The sequence below is a fragment of the Pseudopipra pipra genome, chromosome 2 (genome assembly GCF_036250125.1).
Source record: "Pseudopipra pipra isolate bDixPip1 chromosome 2, bDixPip1.hap1, whole genome shotgun sequence".
Lineage (NCBI taxonomy): Eukaryota > Metazoa > Chordata > Aves > Passeriformes > Pipridae > Pseudopipra > Pseudopipra pipra.
Window position 1 is genome coordinate 57,339,180 of NC_087550.1, and position 25,373 is coordinate 57,364,552.

Sequence of the window (25,373 nt, forward strand, 5' to 3'; positions counted from 1 at the left end):
ATTTTGAACAGGGTCCTGACTTAGCACAGTTACTGTGAAAACCATACTATTACTTATGATGGTTTGCACTCAAGACATACTTCAAACTCTATATTTTTCTTTCTTCCTCTTTCATCTATGGCAATGCTAATTCATTAAATCTAATCCACTGAATTAAACAGAATACTTCCAAGTTTGAAAACTCAAATATCGAAAAAAAATTTGTTCATACATAGGTAATATTTTTTTTCCTAGCATAGTACTATTGAATGCAAATAGAGTCTGTAAAAAATTAGGGAAAAAAAAAAGTACCACTCAGTCCATGGTATATTGATAATTTTTCTTTTTTTACTACTAAAATCTAAGGCATTTATTACCACTGTTATGGCAGCGCAAGATATACAAATCTTTTGCAACTGCATTGTGACAGATGGTAGAAGTATTTAATATGCCTGTTTCCAGTTTGGTTTCTAAGTCCAATATATGTTGTTAAAAGATTGGAAGTTGGACAGGAAGGATTAAAGCTGCTTGTTTGTCTTGAAATAGCTGCTACACTTTGAGGTGAGAGGGGCTGTTTGGAGACAGAAGGAAACAGCTTTGTCTCCGAAATCTTTTGATCATGACCAGGCTTGGAGAACCTGGGAGTGGGTGTCTGGCAGCACAAATGCACTCTGAAAGACCCTGCAATTTGCCAGGAATACTCCTATAGCAGGGAGTTAATTCATCCACGGTGAAACATCTGAGGTGACAGAGGGCAGAAAACTTTTAGCACGGGGATTTGATGAAGAGCATCTAACCCAGAAAGCCCCTAGAAGGTGTTGGTCTGTTAGTTCTGGAGCAAGACACTTGTCCTTCAGGACCCAGGAGCTTCCTTTTTTCTCAGATCTTCAAACCTTTCTCAACAACAGAGTGGCATTCTCTCTGTGTAAAGTCTTACCCTGAGCTTGCGTATTATTTTAGTATTCCAGACATACAGTGTTGTTGATAGCTAATAAGCCTTCAGTCCTTCAGTGTGTTTTGATGTTTTCACTTTAAAGAGGAAAAAATTGGTGGAAGGGAAAAGGGAGAAGTTGCACTGAAAAGATCTGGTGGACTTGGGCCCCAGACACAAAATACCAGACTTTTCTTTATATTAATGACATCATTTGGGATAGAAAATAGATTACCACATCACAGAAGCCATGAAGCCAAAACTCTAGTGCAGACACAAATATGGCTTCATTCTTTTCTTATCCACAGGAGAATATCACTAACATGAATATAATCTTTTAATCGGAGAGGATGACCAAACCAATTTTTCTCTCTTTTGCAGACTTAACTGCTTCAATACATATGTGTTTGAAGAAGCTGCATCCAGACTTAAGAATCTGTATAAATGTGTCATATATTCAATAGGGGGAAAAAATAATTAAAATAGTAATGGGAATTTCATGTTACAAATATCGTGACTGCTTTAATTTGGAGGAGGTTAACCTCACTAGGAAAACACAAAAGAAATTTTCCAAATGTACATCCTTAGCTCTTGTACAAATCTGTTTCTCTTTTAGGAAATTGCCTTAGCAAATAGTGCTGGATAAAACAGTTTTGCTATAGAGAAAGAAAGAGTTACGAACTGTATCAAAAGATTAATTTTGCAACTTCATGGACTAAAGCATTAAGAGGGAAAATAATTAGGATGCCAAGTACACTACATGCTTTCATGTTTGACTTTAAGAAGAAGGAAAATTATTCTTAACAGATATGGCAATTAAAAACCTTGGCAATCCATTAGATTACTTAAGTCCTCAGCAGAAGGCTTGTACACAAACTTACTGATTACATTTCACTTATTTTCTTAAATAAACTGGGAAGTTAACGTTTTTTCATATAGAGAATTGTTCTAAGAGAAATTAAACGTTTTGTTGGTGGGTTTGTTTTGGGTTTTTTTTTGGTCTTTTTTTTCATAATTTTCCCAGTGTTATTAATTTTCAGGAAAAGTTAACCCTTTCTGCTCTAGTTAATTTAAAAAAATCCCTGAAGATAATTATTTTAAAGTTTTATTGCTCTGTCTTCATATACATTCACCTTTGTTGGCATAAGATATCAATATTATGATCATAATACCTAAAATTTTCAACATGTAATAATTATACTATAATTTATTATATTACTTCCTATAGAGATAGAGAACGTAAATTTACAAGTGTAATAACACATTTTGTTACTGGAAAAACATCAATTTTTCTCATGTTAGTGATGTGTTTGTGCAGTTATAGTTAGGCTTGTCAAAATTTTTCATCATATACCATGCTTTTCGGGGATTTATAACTAGTATACTAGATTGCTGCAGTCTTGGATTTCACACAGGGTACACAGTCTTAGTGAGGGAGAGACATTCATTTTACCTTTTTGATTTTACTTTAGATTTTATAGATACATTTGACAGTAACATAATGCAGGTATATAGCAAACTCAGTTTAAAAAATTCCTGTGTTAGTTTAGAACAATGAAGAATTGCCACCGTGACATCATCTGTAATGAAATGAGCTTTTTGAGACATACAGAGAATTTACTCTTCAAGGCAATGGAGACCTGGTTGTCTGGGATGATTAGAAGAAAGGGGTGAAAAAACACACAAATACTTAGCAGGGAAAAGAAGGGCCTGGAATCTGCAAGTTGAAATTGCCTGCTGATGGCTTAACCATGGGTACTGTCTGAAAGGACAGCAAAAACACTACCTAGAGTTAGTGAAAGACTCAGATGAAACATTTGAGATTCACTTAGGAAGCCAAGACCATGGTCACTGCAGGCCATTACAGCTCATGAACAGGTTGTTAGCAGTTGTGCTCACAAGACTGAGACAGAATATACTAGTCTTGTCTTCTAAAACACATTTGGATGGGGAAAACTGTTTCAGTTTTTGTGGCTGAAGAGTCATTGGAAGTTCTGTGCATAAGTGAAAGAATTTTGGAAGGATCTCCTTGCCATTTTTCCTAGTCTTTTCATCTAATTTTTCCAAGTGTAACCCTGTCCTATTACTGTCTTCTAATAGTCCTATTATATAGGATCCAGTAGTATCTACTGGTATTCAGTCATATTTTATAGTGAATCTTTGTTCTTAAATTTGTTCATAAATTGTTTAGTTTCACACAGGTTGCACTCAAAATGAAGTAGGGGGAATGTAGTTTAACTGATAAAAAAGTTTCAGGTCTCAAAAATTCCTTAACTTCTACCAAAACTCAAACAAATTTCCATTAACGCTCCTTTTTCTCCATAAGAAATTGCTATTTTAACACAGTGTAGGTCATTGGACTCTAATGAATTCTACTTTCTTCCTTCTGTTTTTGTTTTTTTTTTTTTTTTTTTTTTTTTTTTGTTTGTTTGTTTTTTTTTTTTTTGTTTTGTTTTGTTTTGTTTTTTTTTTTGGTTGGTTGGTTTGGTTTGCTTTGGTATTTTTAATAATTTATTTATTGCATTTTTCTTAGATGTGAATTCCATATCTTTTAACTTTCCTTTTGGGTCATATAAGGGTTATGTCATGTTTTTTTTCACTTGATGTTTAGTGACTTTTTTTTTTTTTTGAGCTTTCAGTATTGCCCCTATCACCACCACAGTCAGCATTTAAATTCATGCATATGACATGGAAACAGTTCATAGTTTTATGGATCAATAAAACCCTTCAGGCTCAGACATGACAAAACATTGATTTTATTTAAATGTCCAAATTTTTTTTAGACTTTTTTTTAATGACAAGAATGGCATTTCTAGGCTGCACCAAATCTCTTTTGCAATCACTCTAAAAGTTTCCATGTGCAGTAAACCAAATACATTTTGAATGCCTCAAATTTACTGTGTATAAATAAAACTAGTCTGCAGGTACAATTGGTGAATGCTACTTGCCCAGGATGTTTCAGAGTGAACTCTAGTCTAGTTTCATTCTATAACTTTATTAGCAGAATTTTTTCAGGGGCATCTCATGTCCACATGCAATAAGTCAGATCTCAGTGAGGTACTTTGCAGAGGTGAGATCACTGACTATATAGATAGAGAGAAAAACTGAGAGAAAGTTGAATTGGGAAAAAAAAAACAGTTGACAAAAATTTTATGGTTTAACTAAAGCTACAGACTATTGAGGAAAATCTTAATTACCTTTCAAATAGTTTAAATGTTCGAACGAGACTGATGGAGCTGCTGACATCCTAGCAATTCCCAGCTAAATACCATGAATATTAGTGTTGAATTGGCATTTGCAGAGCAATTGTGAGACTGCAAGTGAAAAGAACATTGTACATTTTAAAGCATAGCCATTTCTGTACAAAGTACTGTTATCTGACTAAATTTAGAGTATTGACAGCCTGTCTTGAATGAATTAGTTTAGAAATGAACTTGTCTTACTTTATTTTAAGCATTTCGTCTTAGATCTTTGGTACAGAAGAAACCTCAAATGCAACTTCAGATGACTAGGAAGTCTCCTTTAAAAGAAGTGTTATTGAATATTCCTGAAGTTTTGTTGAAGCGTTGCCATGCTCTGTTTAGATTACTAAATTCTTATATGGACTGCTCTCGAAGTTGAAAGCTTATTCATGTAACAATATAGTTGGAAATTTTAGCATAAATATACTGGAGGAACTTGTATTTCAGGTTTTATAAATCTGTTGATCTGGTAGCCTAAAAAAGAAACTTAAAGAACTATTGCTTTCATCCTTTTTCAATGTATGAGCATTCAGGTGACTGAAATACGGCCTTAGACATAACTGGGTAGAAAGTCAAACTAATTCCTATCAACTACAGTAGGTAGTACAAAAGTAAGAAAGTACAGAGATCTTTATTTCCCATAATTATCCACCTGGTGGTAAAATTCTACTGTTTTATTTTTGATAATTTAAAAATAATTTGGGTGTGATGAAAGTCTCAGGATTGTCATCACTTTTTCATAGCTTTATATATACTGGAATGTAATTCAATATGCACTTGAATTCATTTAAAATATTTTAAAAGTCTCTGACAAAATGTACATTTGTTTTTTTTCCTGTCTCATTCCCTATCCAGTTATGTCTAAGGCCATATTTCAGTCATTAGAATCTAGCATCTTAACTTTTAATATCTATTCATTGCAATTATAAGAAATAAAAAAGTGATATGTTTTACAGAAATTATAATTCAATTAAATCATTATGATTCTGAGGAAATATTTTTAATGTATCATTCTTTTTAACGTTTCATTCTTTTTAACAGTTAGCTGTTTATCTATGAACTCATGATTTTGGAGAAGGGAAATATCTGCTTTTCTGTATAAAATCTAGTTCACTAAAGTGGAGGCAAGTTTCTATTTGCCTTCTGGCTTACTAATGGAATACATAATTTTTGTATTTTCTATTTGTTGAAGAAGAAGCATGTGAGATTTTTAAGTTTTAAGTGTCTTTTTTAGGTTGACAGTATGTGTAATACAAGTGAACTGTGAAATAATGTTCAAAACATCTGTATCAATTCCAATCCCTTATGTTTTTCATTTAAAAATCAAATAAACTCAAAAATTAGGTACTTAATTCTTAAACAACTAAAAAAATATACTTTATTATTCTGCTTTATTTTTCTCTTTCTCATGGACACATGCTTGCTTTCTACTTTAAGATAAACACAAACTATGGAAAGCTTAATTAATACTCTGTGTGAGCAACTACAAATGTCCCAAAATTAAGCTCTTCTTTTCTATAAAGTTTCATTCAGTTCAGCTCTTGGGTTCATGGTATGGAGTGAATGACCAAAAGAAAATCATAAAATCATTACTGATGAATTTTTAGATGGCTTGAAAATTGAGACAGTGGTAAATAATAAAGAGGATTTATTACTCTACAAAGTTATCTGGATCATTTGACAAGCTGAACATAATCAAACAATATCTGGTTCAATACCAGACAGGGAAGTCACCAGCAGAAAGGGAAGTCATGTATTTAGATGCAAATAAATTAAATTGTATTTAGAAGGTGAAACACTCCAGCTTGGAAAACAGTGACACATAGGAAGAGCTGGGCTGAGATCTAGTCCACTTAAACCTGAAATGAGTGCTAAAAATTAAACCTGAATAGAACCAATCTTTAAATAAACACATGACCAAGTCGCAACACCTACTTTTCAACTGTGCCTAATATGCAGATACAGAAACTGTCAAGCTTGTTTCTACAGCACCTTTGTTGGTAGTGACAGACAGACCTGTTTTTTACATAAAAGCTTTCTCACTGGAATACTGACACAGAACTTCAAACTTTATTTTAGGCCCTTTTTATTCTGAACTGGATTCAAGCTGTGGGCCTGACTAAGAGGCTATGAAGTATCACAGGTGGGAGTGAGAGTCATGAGAAAGGAATGAGATCTGAAATAATATCAGACAAGAAGACTATAATTGCTGAAAATTGAAGAATTACTTTTCTGGTTCCAGATCTCATGACTTGTTCTACTTTTTATACAAGATATGAAATGCATTGAATTTTTAGACAATAAAGTTTCAAATCCAGTGCTTATAATTCTGGGATAAAGTAGGATGCTTTCCTGTCTGACACATGGGGGAAATGGTCAAGGGCATAGGGACCATGCATTTTTTTCCTTTGATACTGCTAGGGAAATGGAAAGGCTTGAGAAGGAACGAACAGATCCTGTGAGTTAACATCAGTTTGTTGGACTGGTGTTGATAACAGGGATTGGCTTTTACAATCATGGATCACTCTCTGGAATAGGTGGGATCCACTTGTCAAAAGTGTAAAGGGTCTTCCAAATTAATAAACACACAATAAGAAGGAGAATGGTTAGTGATCATTGTTCACTCCTTCCTTAGAAAAAGAAATGTTTACTGCCTTTGGAAAAGGACTGCTTCTGGAAAGTGTACTGGTCCTGCTACACAAGAAATTTCACTAGATAACAAACTGCCTCCCTCTCTCCTCAGAAGTTGCTCACTCTATAAATTTTCCCTGTGGTTTTCTAAGACAGCTTCAGAAACATAAGTTGTTTGAATTAATTTGAAAAATGAACTCATTTTGGCAAACTTTGCCTCTACGTCTGTGGGAGTTGGAGTTTTCCAGAGAATAGCAATCCCAGAGTGATCATTTATCACTGAAGAACTTTAGAAGACCTCTCTTTCACCGTAAAGAAACATGAATAGCTATGAAATTTTTTAAATAGCTTAATTATATGAAACATTTTCTAGCAACTCAAGTCTGTATGAAAAGTTTTAAAAAAGCAGTTCACTGCTTTACAAACTACGTATAGTCTAACAGACATCAAAGACATTTTTAAATGTTTTTTTTAATGTCATAACTGTGAGTTGATTATTAAATTATTTGAAGGGTTGAAAGATGAAGTTTGGAGGTTTAGCATTACCTAGCCTCCAGATTAACCTTCTGGTTGAATTCCAGCAGATTAATTCCATCCTTATGTTTTATTATAATCTTTTCAGAGGGGTAATTAGGACCTTAAATTTGATAATTCTTTTAAACAGAACCGATTCAACCCAGCTGTTGGTAAACTGAAAAGTTTCACATTTTGTCTGAAGTCAGGACAATTTAGGCAGTACATTTGAAAAATATAAAGTTATGATTTTAGATGGAAAATGATAATTCATTTTATCAGTTAGAACTTTATGCCAATTAAGAGCAAACTAATAATACTATGCCATAGTTTTTTCCTCTCTGGAAAAAAAAGAAAAGAAATACTTCTATACTGTTTTGTACTGTTTGCTTATCTGTGGTCGCACTGAGGTAAATAAAAAAACGAAAGACAATTAACTTTCCTGTTATATATCAGACACAGAAGTGAGTAAGCCATTCATTATTTATAACAGTTCAGATTTTACCTCTGTATTTCTTCTCTTCTTTTGCTATTTTTCACCTGAATTTCCTGGATATTCTGAATGTTTGCATATGCTTAGGTACATATTAATTGGTAAGATCTTGATGTTTTGATGCTGAATGAACCTTAACACAGGTCCACTGGATAGCTATTAATAATAAACACCCAGGTAACTAAATGTACTGGTGCTTTTAAGTTACTTCTGGAACAAGGTGGTGGTTTTGCTACAATTTATGTAGATATTTAAGTAAAATAAATGTATGCCACCTATTTAGAAACCACAATGGTTAAAATCCATTTTTCTGGGAAATACTACCTCTTTAGAAATACTGTTACCTTCAAAGAAATCTTCGTTAACTTACACACCTCAAGGTGAAATAAGATTTGAAGATGGGAGCTATGAGGGTGTGCAGGAGGATTAGTCAGATGTTAACTTGCACAATTGTATGGTTTGCTTAAACAGATTTTTTTTACAATTTCTGTAAAACAACATGATGAAAACATGAAATGGACCAAAAAAACAGAGATCAGGCTGTTAATATACCCTTGTAAAATCTGTAGAATAGGTATTAGAACTATCAGTAGGGTTTTGATCTTTGTATTGTTATTAGGAAACTTACATTTCCTTCAGTATCCTATGTGGAATGAATTAAGGATCAAAAGTGTTACTACACTTGATTAGAATTCAATTAATATATTTAGTCAAAATATTAGTGATATTGACATTCAGGATTTCAAAATATTCTGATATATTTTTATTTCCAAAATTCTATACAAAGATTTCAGAAACCCTATTTTATTTACCTTACAAGAATGTCAGGGTTTTTTGTTTACCTTCAATATTTTTCACTTTCAGGTTCATTTACACTTGTGCAGAAAGTACCCAAAACTGAAAAAAAGGAGCTCAAAAATTAAACAGACTCTATATTGAGCAGGAAGAACATGTTTAAAATACATATTTTTACATTTTTTTTTCTGATTTTTTATGGTCCAAACCCAGATACATATCTATTTCAGTTCTCCTGGCCACTTTATTTTACAGGTCTTTAATCTGCCCAGAGGTCTGAATTTTAAATGAATCCATTTTTTCCACCACTCTATCCTGGAATCCAAACATTAGCTTTCAGACTTGTTGCTTGTCACAAATGTTTGTTTATTACATACTATTTTCTTTGCTATAGTCATATTGCATTTCATTTCCTAAGATTTATAGGAAAATTTCTGTTTTTAAGTATTCACAAATACTGCAGTTTTAATCATACCTGATTAGTTAGTTGAGTGCCAACTACTTTATATGGAAACAACTGCATAATGTGAAAGCAATTATGTGATTAGTTTATTTCTTCTAAGTTTAAGCATTATCAAGAGACCAAAGACTGAGGGTTGTGAGGTAATTTTTTTTTCAGCAACTTTATCTGTTATCACCATGTGATGTTAACTATTTTACCATGTTGTTAAGGAATTGTGCTGGATTCTGAAATAGAAGTACAATGTTTCACAATGGTATAATTTTTTTTTCTAACATGTGCTGGCCTTACGATAAATCCTAGGGCTGTCTATGCTGTAAGTCATGCAGAATTTTCCCAGTATATCAGAGAAAGAATTAGCGGTAGACCAGTAATCAGTGTAGTCATTTTAGTAGAGCTGCAGCGAGCCAATTCCTCCTACTTTTGAGATAATTTCTTATGGTGCTGTATAAGGCTGACACTTCAATGCTGTTTCAGGATCTCAGCTAGCATTTTCTTATTTGACAGTGTGTCACTTCAGATACTGCTTAAACTGACTGAGAGCTGGTCAGGGGATTTCCCACACTGTGTTACATTACACAGTGTATTCATGACCATAAATGATTTTTTTATCAGTTTCATTAATATTTTATACTGACAGTATGCATACTGGTACCCATTGCTGTCAGTAAAAGTTTTGGTAAAGACTTCTTAGAAAAAAAATTGTCTTCAAGACACCATAAAATAGTCCCTTTTTTTTTTTCTACATTGTCCTGGGTTTTCTCACAGGTGTGGACATGGCTAGGTTTGCTACTCTATACCACCCCCATTTCTGGGGAACTAACTTCAAGAGGGAAAAAAAATGAATGCATGCTGGAAGGATGCCATTTTTTTCTGTTTGTTTCTTGGGGAAGTTGCAGAAACCAGCGATGCAGACTCTCTCACTCCTGCCTGTTCCTTCCTGTACCTCAGGAAGAATGCAACTCCAAGTGGCAAACACAACCAAGCCTAGCAGAGTTCATGCACTGTGGTGCCCATGCCAGAAGCAGCTGCAGGGAAGAGCGGTAGCTAACCTATTCGAGAGCAGCCAAGCAGAGTGGAGCAGTCTGGAGTGGATTGCACTATGCGGAGTTAAATCAGTCTGGAAATCGGGCAGCGCAATGCAGATGATCCAGCTTTTTGGAGGGTTGTCCATAATTGTTTTTCACTGTCTTGGGCTTGGGGATGGGGAACACCAGCTGCAGAGAGAATCTGCCATCTTGTCTTTGTCTCAGGAATAATTGTGTGTCGCTGTGAGCTTCAGAGAAAATATGCCATCTTGTTTTTGTCTCGGTGATGGCGTGGAACTGAGTCAAGATGGTGAACAATTTTTGTGCATAAAACACCTTCTCTATGATATACTTTTTTATTAATGTTGTTGATGTTGCTGTCCCTGTGCATTTCTTCTTCCATTGTTGTTTGCTTTCAGTAAATTATCTCAACTCCACAATGCCTTTGCCCCTTTCTCACTGGAGGGGTGGGGAGGGAAAGCGGAGCGGCTTATTTAACTGTTTGAGTACAGCTACATTTTCTTGCTTTCCAAAACAGGACTTTCTAGACTTAGTAACAATACAAAACAAAGTGAAACCATAATGAGAAACAAATGAACAAACAAAGAAACAAACCATTCAATAAAATATTAATAAAACATCATCTACCTTAGTGAATGGGGACCTGCAATTCCAGAATTTCTCTCCTTTTTGCCCAGGTTTCATAGAAAAGGGACAGTAAGAGTCTTCCTGAGACACACAAAATCATCGAAAAAACATTTATACCTTGGATTTTTTCCTATCTCTTCCATTCTAAGGTTGGTGGTAATGTGTGGCTTTTCATGGGAAGAAAGGGTCGGCACACTTCGAGGGTCCAAGGTGAAATGGCCTCTTTATTAAAATGGCTCTCACCTTCTATAGGGTAAGCTGAGAACTCGCTAGAAGGAGAGTGTAACTGGGGAGGAGCAAGGGCGGAGCATGCAAAACAGGGGGATGGCACAACCCTATATGGAAGGGTACTGCAATGCAGCAAAATTCAATCAATGAGAGGGAAGGGTTCAGGGCCATGAGGGACAAGGGAATTTTCCAGGACTTAGAGCACAGTACACAGGGAATTATACAGAAAATTAGGAAACATGACATAAAACCCAAAACGCATAAACTCAAATAGTCCATTACAATCTGTATCCATTTATAAAGTGGTTTCATCTTCAGGAGGAACCTTGAGTTCGATGCTTTTCTTCCATTCTTCGTTTTCGTCCTCCAACAGTATTGCACTCAGAAGTTGAAACAAATGTGTGAGAAGAGTTGGGTTTAGGTCATGTTACTGAATTATCTATCATCTCTCTTCTAAGGCAGAGACAAACCCAGCACTGACACATCACTGGAGTTTTTTCCAAGTTGATCTGTAAGTCAGCAGTGTTTTGTCACTTGTTTTATCAGTAGTCAACAGAAATGAGTGTTAATGATAACTGATATTGTGAGAAAAAAATATCAAATGTTTTTTGTTTTGATATTTTTTGATCTTTAGTTTATAGTCATGTTCTTCATTTCCATTGTTTTACACAATTAAAAAGCCAGTATGGAGGGAATAAAATCCATCCAAACATAAATTCTATAGGTTTTATCTAAAAACTGTGACCATGACAAATATTCACAGATATACAGTGCTGTCTCAGATATGTCAGTGACCAATAAGAAAAGTTCAGTAGCCAAAGAAGTTCTATTGATGCTTGGCTAGATCAAAAAAAAAACTTCTCATGTCACTAACTCCCACACCCATTCAACGTCTCATCTGAAGACAGGCAGCAGACTTGGTATACATTTAATAAATACATGCTATTGCATTTTTGCAGTGTTACATTTTCAATACAATATAGATAAGTCAAAGCATGAAACAATTTAATGCAAATGTGTGAAGAGTCAGGTTTGCAATAAAGAAGTATTGAAATGAACAGTGTTTCATGTCTTGTTTTTCATTGAACCTTATAGTAGCTTTAATGCAAAAATCTATAAATAATAAAAGAATTAAAGGACATATAGTGTACTTGGTCTTAAATTAAGAGATATTGCCACCACTATAGAACATTGTCAAAAGATAACGATGTCCTGCTACCAAACAGTGTAAATGTTGAGGTGAAGCCAAGAAATTTATTTTCCAAGTTATTGATTTTATGACAAAATTCTATTACAATGACTTTATTTCTAATACACCAAATGATAGATGCATATGTAATAACTTTATGTGATGGATGTTGATGAAGTAAATTGACAGCAGCTTACAGACTGCATGGATTGGCTACAACTCAAATGCAAGTACATGTGTATGTATGTGCCTTTCGAACATTCAAAACTGATCTCCCAACAGAAGCAGAGTTTTATCCCTATTATTATACCTTTTTTTCTGATGATTAATAGACCTTTTTTCCATTATCTGCAGTATTTTTTGTTAGTTAGTATTTCTACTGAAAGATGGAATGGCATAGATTAATCAGCTACCTGTTTTAAGGTACCTTCAATCTTTGTAGGCTGTTAGATAACAGAACATAGTGTGAGAAAGTGGGAAAACCACAAACTGAAATGCTCTCTTTTTGGACCAAGACAATGAGAAGAGGGAGGAAAATAATCTTGGTACACCCTAACTCAACTCATTGCCTATGTCCTTTTATACTGGATGGCTGATGGGGAAGAACTTTATTTCCTTGCATTACCAGAGTACAGGAATATCAGACTGTGATTTGGACAATAACAATTCTATTAAAGACATTTTTTAGTTATTAATGGTACATAAAACAGCATCCCATCTTCTCACAGGGGATAATTAAATTATGATCATGACATTCTGTAAAGATAAGCTTTATACACATTTAGTAAAAGGAAAAGAAGATCAGTTATTAATATCACTTCACCCATCTTAATACAACAATTAAGATAAAGCTTTCAATACAGAGACAAGTACCAGGAGTCCCACAATCACTACTGGTACTATTAGAAAACTTAAAGATTTAATATGCTTTTAGTGAACATTTCTGATGTGCCACCATTTGGTGTAGACTGAGTATCTTGACACTCAGTTTCCGCCAACTTTCATCATGGGAATCCCTTTCACAAGCTCCACAGGATGCCTCATTCCATTTTTGGGCATTATACTTACTCAGAAAAAAGAGAAACTAAGATGCAGTTTCTTAAGGTGGTTCACATACAGAGCCCCAACATTCTAGAAGATTATTTAAATATAAACATCAAAAAATGATACAAGGTAAACTCTTTGTCAGTATGCTAACACTAATATTCACTGCAGAAAGAACCGAAAAATGCTGCCACTGGATTTTGAACCCATCATCAGCTGCAATACAGACCACTGGAAATCTTGCTATTCTGTGGAAGCTGAGATGAACAAACACTGTAGCAGGCACCTTAAGTCTGTTGTGAGGAAGGCCCATTGCATCGCTGGTCTTGATAGGAAGAAGTAATCTTTTGACTGATGTATGTGATGTATGTATTGTATGGTATGAATGTGGTGAATTTTTATATGGGGCATCTCATTGTTTATTTCCTGGTCTTAATGCTTGCAATTTGAATATGTTGAATGTTATAGAGGCACTTGAAGCCAGAAGGATAACCTCAGCAAAAGAAATGTTAAGAAATAAAGGCAAATTCAAAGGGATCATATTAAAGTCTTTTAGAATATGAAACTCCCACAGCGACTTCAACAGTTGTCTTTGTTGAATAGCTGCTTGATCAGAACCAGTTTTTCCCCAGCTATAACAATAGATGCTAAAAATTCAATGTTTCCTAGTTTGTGTCATTTCCTGTTCATTTTAGTTGTAGTATATCCTCACGATAATTGTAACTATTATGAGCAGTAAGTCATTTGGACTTCTTCAGATAGTACACATATATATATTATTACATCTATAACCAAGAAGAATGTTTTTAATAGATTACTTTTAATTGAGACTAGAATATTTGTTACTATAATCATCTGTGAGCCTTTCTAGATGCAGACTAGAAAACTGCATGCCAGAAAATTCTGATTGCCTGTTTAGTACCTTAATTTCCGCGTACACATAAGACTTCTTAAACATAGAGAACATACAGATAAAATTGGTTTATGTGCAGAGAGAAGATGATAGATCAGATAAACTTTTATGCAGAGGTTTGGAAGGAAATGTGTAGGAGAAAAGTTACTCTGAGTGATGTGGTATTATAGCTTTGTGGTGGTTTGGAGCTGGCTCCCTGCCAAGTCTCCAAACCTCACCACAAGAGCTCCCCCCCTCCAAAACCAAGGGAAAAAAATAAACAACAAGAGAACCGAAATATATTTACACTTATATTACATTTATTTATACAATTACAACAACTATATACACATAAGAACAAAACTCCCAACACCCAAAAACAGAAAAGGGAAAGGGAAAAGGGACAAAACAACAAGAAAAACCTGAAAAAACCCCAGGTATACACACTCAGTAAAAAACTAGCCAAAGAAAACCTTAATATTTTCCTTGAAATAGCACAATTGCACTCAACGCCGCTGCTGCCACGCTACCGGACTCCGGATCAGCAGAAACAGCAGGCCCCGTAGGCTCAGCCAGGCCTCAGCTCCCCCACAGGAGTGAGACCGGCTGCGGGAGTCTGCTGTCTCCAAACCTTGCCAGAAGAGAAGAGGGGAAGAGGCTTCTCTCTCCATCTACTTGTATGTTTGATTACGTAAAGGAATAGGATGGAATACTTTCTTCCTTCCTTCCTGGTTAGCAGGAAGGAAAGCTTAGACTCAAAACCATTGCATTCTTATAACTGACTAAAAAAAAAAACAGTTTGGGGGTTCAAAAGGGAAACAGAACTGGGGATCAGAAGCTGGGTGAGTTTGTGCAAAATGGCATGGCTGGGAACACTCTTAGATTTCTATGGATCTGCAGAGCTGAATCTCTATGCTAACAAAGTCAATGATAACAACCACCATTACATTCAGTGGATACAGGAATAAATATCACGAAGAGCAAAATCTTTTCATTCCCTTCACCTGTAACAAGCAGAGAGACCGGGTAGGCATGCACAAAGAGACGTGTTTTATCTTTAAAAGCCAGAAATTTATAACCAAAAGTTCCTAATCAGCTCAATAGTTTATCTGCTGCAACTATTCCCAGCTCCATCCTGAAACATATATTGACCAGAGCAGTGACAAATTCCCTCTAATATTTTAGAGGGAATGTTACTCTGGAATGACCATGTATTCATACACAGGTTTAGGGATTTTTACTCAGTGCTAATCAGTCTATTTGCCACTGTCTTTTGTTATTGCCATTTTTCACCAGGAGTAACAGAAATCGTAGAATTTGTTATGGTAATTCTATGTAAGGACACAAAAAATAAATGCCTGTAAGTTGGATTTTTATAGTGCAGTTCTAGTTCAAGTTCCAAATGCAGCTGTGAAATGTATTTAACTAACCATATATTGGGTGCTGGCCATTTTGGACCCAAAAATATACAAGGGACATCTGAAATTTTAAAACAACTAACTCCTAAATCACCATATTCCAGTAACACATAATAATTAATATACCAGTCAGTATGCCATCTTAAACTATAGCTATGACAATTAAGAATCAAAAAAAGGAAGGAATAACCTAGAGATAAGAATATTTAAGTGTATGTCTTGTCTTCAATTACTTCTCTGGGTTTGTTTTAAGTATATTTCATACCTTAAGAATAGGTAGTTACAAATGCACATGTACAAAAGGGTTACTATAATAACTGATTTCATTCACAAAAATTGTCTTACCATTTTTAAACATTCAGAGGATGTTATGTATTTAAAACAGATATATTTGCGACCAACATCAGCTATAACAGTCTCTGGGTATGCTCAGCGTTTGAAGTAGACTGGAAATGTAACAAATTGACCCTGTAAGAGAACTTAGTTATACCATAAGTCTGATAGTAAATGCAATAAAAAGACAAGCATATTTGAAATTGAATTATTAATTTAAAGGTGGAGAATGAATTATGGATTCCAAACCTGTATTTTAAATCCAAAATTATACCAATTTTAAGTAAGTTAACTATTTTTACTGGACTAATTTATTGCAGTTGAAGGACTGTGTATGACTGACTAGTCCAAACCATGAAACAACATCGCATTACTACGCATTCTAAAAATCATACTGTTAAATATGATCACCACTCAGTACGGGTAAGAACTACCGATTTTATCGAATATCTCTTAATGATGAGGTTGAAAGAGTAACTAATCTTTCAGTTAAATAGTTTTAAAAAGTTAATACTTTTTTTAATAAGTAAAGAATTCACAGAATCAGAGAATCACAGCATACGCCAAGTTGGAAGGGACCCACAAAGATCATCGAGTCCAACTCTTAGCCCTGCACAGGACCATCCCCAAGAGTTACACTATAATTCTCCACATGAAATTTTGCATATAACCCATATTGGTTATTCAAGGTTAGTTATGGGAGAACAGGAAAAGAAATAGCATAGTACTTTCTGAAAAAGTGTGATGTTGATCTTACTTAGTTGGAATATAGAAACTTACCTGCAGACAAATTTGGAACAAATCTTCATCCTGTTTTAAGATTGCATTTCTCATCAAAACCAGGTATTGATGTTGACTGTATGGACTTTTGATGAGGGGACAAAAGAGAGAATACTGGGAAATCAAGACACTACTATGATTTATATTGACAGTTTTTCACATTTTTGTGGATCAACAGATACAATTTTCAGAGAGAGTTAGCACTTTTTTCCTCCCTGTTTTAGGTGAGGATCTGAATCTTCAAGCTAAAGAATATCTCTATGTGCTTCCTCTCTCGATAAATTAGTATTTCAGTGCTTATAATATATGGAGTGAAGAAGTTCTGTCACAAAGAAACAATAGTTTAAAATGTCCCTTATTATAGTACTGAGACAATTTGGTGCAGGTTGAGAAACCCAAAACTTAAAAGAACTTTTCAGCTGAATCAAAGGCAAAAATTGGCTTATATTGCCCTGTACCTCTGGATAACATCTTGTAGTGTACCCTGGACACAGTCTAAGCTGTTGGACAAAAGGAGCAGACCAACCTAATAATTTCTTCCACTAGCTCTGTGAATTCAATTTTGGGGTGGGATCAGAGAAATCCAGCTTAAGAAAATTGAATTTACTGAATTCAATTGGAATTAGAAAACAGTTTAAAGTCTGTACACACAACAGCAATTTCTATACATATTTGGAGTCTGGCATTGGAAGACCTTGCCTGCCCTTTACAATTTTGCTTTCTTTAGCTGAAATGTCAAAGACAGATTTTTGAAAGGCCTATGACTTAAGCATGCTCATGAAAGTAAAGTCTCAAATTAAAGTACATTTCCTTTGCAGTTTCAGCAGCTGAAAATAATATTCTTTTTAAATGTTCTTTGATGTTCTACAATGCTGCATATTATTAACCAGTTGTTAAGTTTTGGTTTTATTTTTTCCTTAAAAACCTGCATAGTCACATTTTGTCAAAGAGCTTAAATATGTAACACAGTACTAGTGAAACAATAATGGACCCCTCCAGAAAGGAAGTAAAAAACCAAAACCTTACATTATTCTCTTCCACAGGAAAGAAGTTTATTTCACAAAAAATCCAATATAAAACAGTGCTTTTGTTGAATGTACATTACCTATCATTGTATAGTAGTTCATTATATAGCTATGCAAAATATCATTATTGAACTAGTTTTAATTAATGTACTTGTTAAACAAAGCATCAAACAATAGGTCTTTTACTTCACAAGCATTAGATTAACTTCCAAGGGAATTACTAGGGTACTCATAATTTAAAGGTGAATTCACAGTTTACTGTGTATTAGTGTAACTATTCACTATGAGCATGGGTTCATCTTCCTCCTCTGTAATGGAAATATTTTTTCTCTTGGGCTTTTTTTTTTAATTATTAAAACCCCAGACAAACAAAAACTAACCAACCAAACAAGCAAAAAAAACCCCAAAACAAACAAGAAAGTTGCTCAACATAATCTTCCCCAGAAAAAAAATAACATTGCAACCTTTGGATAATTCTTTATGTCCTTTGTGGGGTTTCACTTCCTTTGAAGTCTATTCAGTTCAAGTTTTGCTGCTGACAGTTAAAACATGGTACAGCTCTGATCAGAACAGATTGGCAACCAACCTTTCATATTCTATTCCCCTTATTATCCTGATTCTTGTCATCATGTTTTTCCCATATCCTTTTCACAGTTGCCTATTCTGTCTACAGTTACGCATGTTGTTACATCACTGTGCTTCATTCAGCAGCCTTGCTGGGATAGTTTGCCCCTCAAAGGGAAAATAATGGTAGTAACATTTATGTCCATTTGGTTAAGCCATTTACTATTATGTTTTGTGGTTTACAGAAGAGATGAAAGCCAGGAGAAAATAGTATTAAGATGGAATAGACAAAATGTCCTTGTGCTGTGACAGGCCTTCAAAGGAAGACTACAAACCAGAAGGATCATTTTGCTGATTACAATATATTCCAAATGTCATTGTGAAACAGCTCTAATCACTAAGTACAGTACCTTACACCCATCAAAGTGATAAAAATATCTCATAAGATTAGATAAAAGCATAGCAAGCAAAAAGTAGTATTTTATTAGGTTTATTAAGTTTACCTGTATTAGAAGCTTTAAAAAAAAATCTTTTCATAAAGTCTTATTAGTCTTCAGTTTCCATTCTCCCTTTCATTACAAGGAACAATGTCTCTTAGGAGAAAGAAATAAAAGAATGAGTGTTCCTGGCAGTGCACTGACACATCCCATTTCACAGGAGTTGGTCCAATCCAATGCATGTAAGGAACAAGAAAGACGAGAGAAAGTCAGGATTGTGTATGTTTAAATATGTGTGGCTAAGTAAAGGGCACCAATGTGACCTGTGCTTAGAAATCTAACAAAACATAATATTCTCTTGCTATAATGCAGGTATAAACATATGTTTCAATAAAATAAAGTTATCGTTAAAGGAGGTTTATTGTAGAATAACTGAGAGGGAAAATAGTGTCTACTTACTGTCTCCTGAAATTGAGAATTTCTGACAAACTTATAATCTGTTTTCTTTACCTATATAGGCTGGAAGTCTGTATATTGTAAAAGATGGGATAAAAACAGAAGGTTACAGTAAGTAGAGATGTTTTCTCTTTCACAAATATGTGTCTCTGATCAAGTTCCTGGCCCTCCTCTGGATTCTTGCCAGCAGGTTCACATACTTCTTGTATTGGGGGTCCCAGAGCTGAATGCAGCATTCTAGGTGGGGTTTCAGGAGAGCAGAGAGTGAGAATCCTCTCCCTTTACCTGCTGGTCATGCTGCTTTTGATGCAGCCCAGGATATATTTGCCTCTCCTCCCTTCCCCTCCCCTCCCCTCCCCTCCCCTCCCCTCCCCTCCCCTCCCCTCCCCTCCCCTCCCCTCCCCTCCCCTCCCCTCCCCTCCCCTCCCCTCCCCTCCCCTCCCCCTCCCCTCCCCTCCTCTCCCCTCCCCTCCTCTAACTTCCTCTCCCCCCTCCCCCTCCCTTCCCCTCTCCCCTCCCCTCACACCCTCCCCCTCTCCTCTCCCTCTCCCTCCCCCCCCCCCCTCCCTTTCCCTCCATGGGTTTTTCTTTAAACTAGGTTTTTCTTTAAGCTAAGTTTTCTGGGAAAAAACCAGCAATAATAAATAAACAAGCAAGCACCCCACCCCACTGAAAATACAAGAATAAAGGGCTTTTTTAATGGATTCAGACAATTATGTCAGGAAACACCCATTTTGCTTTTGATTGAAATAATTGTAACAGAGCTGGGTGTTTACAACAATCTAATAAGTGCCACAGCTACCACCTCTGAACATGCCCCTTGAAACAAAAGGAATATTGTTTTTAACTGCAAGTCATGCTAAATGTCAGCAGAAACTGCTGGAATTTTTTCTCAACCTTGCCAGAATACTCAGCACATAGCAGAAGTGAGTTCTGGCTTGATGATTGGAAAAATAAGGTAGCAAGTAAATAATACTGTAGGTTTTTTTGAGATATTAAATGCTTAAGACAAGTGAAGCCAATATTTACTTGGAGTGCAAAGATCTAAAAGTCATGCATCTAGCGTGCTTCTTTTTCTTCTTTGTTTTCTTTTTTTCATTGCATCCATCTTACTAGTTAGTAAAGAGGTAATGGCAATTAGAGAAAAGAGTTTTATCTTCGCAGGTTTCCTAGTAAGGACACTGGTCTCCAACCTACTCTATGTGGCTTTGCATAAGTGTGCTGTCTACCTGGAGCCATCCTATCATTGATGTCAGATGTGTGGCATTTCAGAAATATACCTTCCTGCCCTGCAATCTCTATGGAAACATTGTCATTCAAACACAGCACTTGCTAAATCAATAAGATTTTATATCAAAATAGAAGTTAAATTAAGGATTGTGAAGAGTTGCAACAATATATAAAAGTGAAATGAATGTGTGCATTTTTCCTGTCTTTGAAGGAAAACTGCAAGCTGTAATTTCTTCAGAATTTGTCAATCAGCAACAAAATCACTTCTAGCTTTCTTACCATCCTTTTCCTAGAGTTTAATTTCTTAATAGAATCAATTAATATGATACTATACAGTGTGTGTCTTATGGCCTGAATTTAAAAAGTGTTCATTCTTCTGCATACTTCAGAGAATATGTACTAGAGAAGAGTTGCCTTTTAACACCAAAGTGTCATTGAACACGGAAGAATCAGAATCATTTAGGATGGAAAAGATCTTCAAGATCATTGAGTCCAACTATAAACCTAACACTGCCAAGTCCACCTGTAAACCATGTCCTTAAGTGCCACGTCTACATGTGTTTTAAAAACCTCCAGGAATGGTGATTCCACCACTTCTCTGGGCAACCTGTTCAAATATTTGATAACTCTTTAGAAGAAGAAATGTTTCATAGAATCATAGAATATACTGAGTTGGAAGGGACCTATTAGGATCCAACTCCTGGCCCTGCACAGGACACCCCAAGAATCACGTCATGTTCCTGAAAGCATTGTCCAAACACTTCTTGAACTCTGGCAGACTTGGCGCTGTGACCATTTCCCTGTGGAGCCTATTCCAGTACTAAATCACCTTTTGGGTGAAAAACCTTTTCCTAATATCCAACATAAACCTACCATGACTCAGCTTCATGCCATTTCCTCAAGTCTTGTCACTGGTCAAGAGAGTGAACAGATTGGTACTTGCCCCTCTGCTTCCCCTCGTGAGGATGTTGTAGACTGCCGTGAGGTCTCCCCTCAGTCTGCCCCAGGATGAACAAACCAAGTGACTTCGAGGGCTCCTCATAAGGCTTCCCCTCCAGACTCTTCACCATCCCCGAAGTCCTCCTTTTCCTAATAACCAGTCTATCTACTCCTCACAAGTCTTGTACCCCAGACCCTTCACCACCTTCATTCCCGTTTTCTGGACATGTTCCAGCAGCTCAGCATCTTTCTTGTAGTGGACGGCTCAAAACTAAACAAAGTGCTTGATGTGCATGAGTCACGAATCCTCCAGTGAGAATGCTGCCTAGGAAGAGAAATAAAATGCAAATGATAGGTCTGGAGTTTAACCTACCAAATGTAATGTCAACATCAGGAAACCTCTTGTTGATGTTCCTAGTGACACATTTTGATGCTGAGATTCCTCATAACTGATTAAAGGTATATAGTAAAAAAATACCAAGGAACAAGTATTTGTGGTTGAACACAGTGCAAATGGGAATATGTCATTACTGTGATTTAGGGCTAACTTGCCTCGTACAATGTTGAAAAATAATCTCACCTATCTGCTACTTAGTCATCCAATAACGTCTTTAGATTCCCTAACCTAAATACTTGGAATATATGAAAGTCAAATATTTTTAAATGAACAATTATGTAGATGATTTAGTGAATTAATTTTTCCTAGGACAAAATAGGGCTAATTGTTGCATAGAGATGTACTGTGTTGACCTTCTGTGGTTGCCAGAAGCTCATCAATTGCTCTTTCACTTCCACTCAAATAACAAAATACACTGAAAATGCTCATGGATTGAGATAAAGGTGAGGAGTTTCCATAGCAAATACTATAAATGGCAAAACAAACTCCATCGTAGAAAATTATTTAATGTATTACCATTTAAAATGTTGAGAAACAAAACCAAATTAAACAAACACTTTTCTTCCACCTCTTTTTTTTTTTCCCAGGGTCAACTTCACTCTTTCATTCCCATTTTCTTTTCCTTCTGCCCCCACAAAGTGCTGCAGGGAGCATGGAGAATGGAGGGCTGTGGTCAGTTCATAACTGAACTGTGGCCAGTTGTCTCTGTCTCTACTTTCTTCTCACAATATTCTCCTGCTTTGACATGGGTCCTTCCAAAGGAAGGCCATAGTTCCTTCAAGAAATGTCCACCTGCTCTGTTGAGATTAATACCAAGACTAATATTATATTGGGCTGCATTAGGTAAAGTGTTACCAGCAGGCCAAGGACTAAGCACTAAGCACTGGTGAGACTGCTGTGTCCAGTCCTGGGTTCCTCAGTACAAGAAAGATATGGATGTACTGAAGAGAGTCCAAAGAAGGGCCACAAAGATGGTTAAGGGTCTGGAGCAGCTCACATATGTATAAAGGCTGACAATACTGAGACTGTTTAACCTGGAGGAGAGAAAGCTCAGCAAGTATTTATCAATGCATAAAAATACATTCAGGGATGGTGCAAAGGAGACAGAGACAGGCCCTTTTCAGTGGTACCCAGTGACAGGACCAGGGACAATGGGCACAGACAGAAACACAGGAGGCTCTGTCTGAATGTCAGGAAACACTGAGGGTGACTGATCAATGGCACAGGGTGCCCAGAGAGACTGTGAAATCTCCCACCTTGGAAATATTCAAAACCTGTTTAGACATTGTCCTAGGCATCCAGCTCTAAGTGGCCCCACTTTAGCAGAGGAGTTGGACCAGATGACCTCCGGAAGTATCTTCCAAACTTAAACATTCAGTGTTTTGGTGAAAGTACCAAATCCACCTTATTTCTTACTGACCTTGCAGAAGATATCCATTATTTTCACCTATGTGATTTTAGTGTTCAGTGTTTGGTGCTCTATCTAGAAAATCTTCACAGATAGTGTCTTAACAGATCAGAAAATTGGGACTGTCTAAGATGTCTCAACTTGGGGGCATAAAACTGAATCATCAAAAATGACTTGTTACTTTGAACTGTAAAGCATTATATTATTGAATTAGAAAATGTTGGTCCCATTAAAAATAATCTTCCAGAGGGAAATAGTTCTTAGTGACAAATCTTTAAAGTGAAAGCCTCCCCCATCTATGTAAGATTTGAAATAATGTACCCACTTCAGTGAAATCTCTAATTATATAGTATGAATTCCTTCATCAAAAAGCCAAGCAATTAATCAAGTCTATTACAAACTCTTCAAGCCACCCCAGATGTATGTGAAGGAGGTGTGAAAAATTAAAGTTCAGTAATCTAAAAAAATACTTCAGTTTTATTCCTTTCTTTGTTGGCTGTGAATAGTTGTGGAGGATTCACAGTAGTATTCACTCTGAGAGTGATTTTTGGGATGGGTTTTTCTGTTCTAAACCCAAATTGTATTCTAAAATTAAAACACAGGTTAGATTTCACATTTTCTATGCCAAGAATTTTCTGAATCAGACATACCAAGTAAGCTCTAGTGATTTTCTGAGTCACTTATGTTTTTAGTATTCTTTATAATTAAAGCTTTTGAGAGACACAGTTCTAAGCAGCTGCACTAGACTAACTAGCAGGTGCTCATGCCTCCACTTGATTTAGTTTCTGTCCTACTGTGATAGCTATCTGGGCTGGAGCAAAAATAGCATCTATGAGTGAACACAGGACAGATTATGATCTTTTATGATACCTCTACCAAAGAATGTATAATCTCAACCCAATCAATGCATCAGTCAGTATAGTAGAAAAATAAGAAAACAGAGATGTCTGAGAATATGCAAAATATTCTTACCTGTGGGAAGTAGATGATTTAACTGAAAGTTAAATGTTGTTTCTTTTTAAGTATATATAGACATAAAGTTCTGTGGTCTTAACTTGCCATGAAAGTTTTGGAAAATATCTCAAATATTTGAGGGAAATCAGACAAGATAGCAATGGAAACAAAATCCTGGAATGCAATCAACAAATGAGGTAATGACATAAGAACAAACATTTGAGTAACAAGAATGGTTGAAACAGAGGAGTGAGTGGAAAGCATAAAGGACAAAGAATGCTGTGGAGTGTAAGTAAGAACACAAAAAGCATAGCACTGATCAACTGAGTCTGACAAATAAAGGATGATGAGGAGGAGAAACAGATTTCAGAAGAATATTGAGACAAAGGTTAAAGAAAAAAAATATTAAAAGCAAAAATGAGAGCTGAAGAACACCAAAATCACAGGATTGCATATTCTGTATATGAGAGACAAAAAATAAGTGAAGCAGCTGAAAGTTAAGAAAAAAGTTTAGGAGGGAAAACAGTTCACACAGAAAAAAAAGAGAGTAAGAACATGTATGGGAATGAATGTGAAAATAATAAGACACAATTCCTTTCAATATAAAATTGAAAAAAATAGGATTATAAATTACAAAGATGTTGAATATGGTCTCTACATCAGCTATTATTGCATTTAGGACATTCACCTTTACATTCAGAAAGAGAGTCTCTGATCATCTCTTTTGCTTGATGTATCATATCGCTCAGCTATCAGATGACATTTGATACTTAGGATCTGGTAATGATGTTTCTCAACATTTTTGTCTTTTTTTGTCTTTTTCAAAAAATTAGTAGACTTAATTTGTAAGGAGGAATTTGACACAACTGTCTGAGCTTCTTATTCTCTCTTTCTTCAATCAGATTGGCTCTTTCCCTCTCCTACTCATGAAAATGTTATTATCCAAGCCTTGCTCTGAGCACAAACACTTTACACTTTCTTCTGGAACCTTCATCACAAAAGAGGTTCCTATAATCATTGCTAGTCTTTTTGCAACTTATTATATAAAAAAAGGTTTTCTATACACTCAATATCTCACATATAGACTCTTCCATTTCATCTTTCCCTCATGTATTACACAACTTCATAAAAAATTGACTAAGTAGAGAAACCAAAAGATGAACTCAGATTTCAAACACCAGACCATTCATCACTGTTGATGGAAGTTTCTTCAAACTGTTTTTAAAGACTCCCACTGAGGAAAACTTCACAATATCCACAGGTACATTCAGACTAAATTTAGCATCTGGACATGAAAATAGGTTGACTGAATAATTGTCTTTTGGGACTGTCTGCCCTCAGCAGTTTTGGAGAACTTTG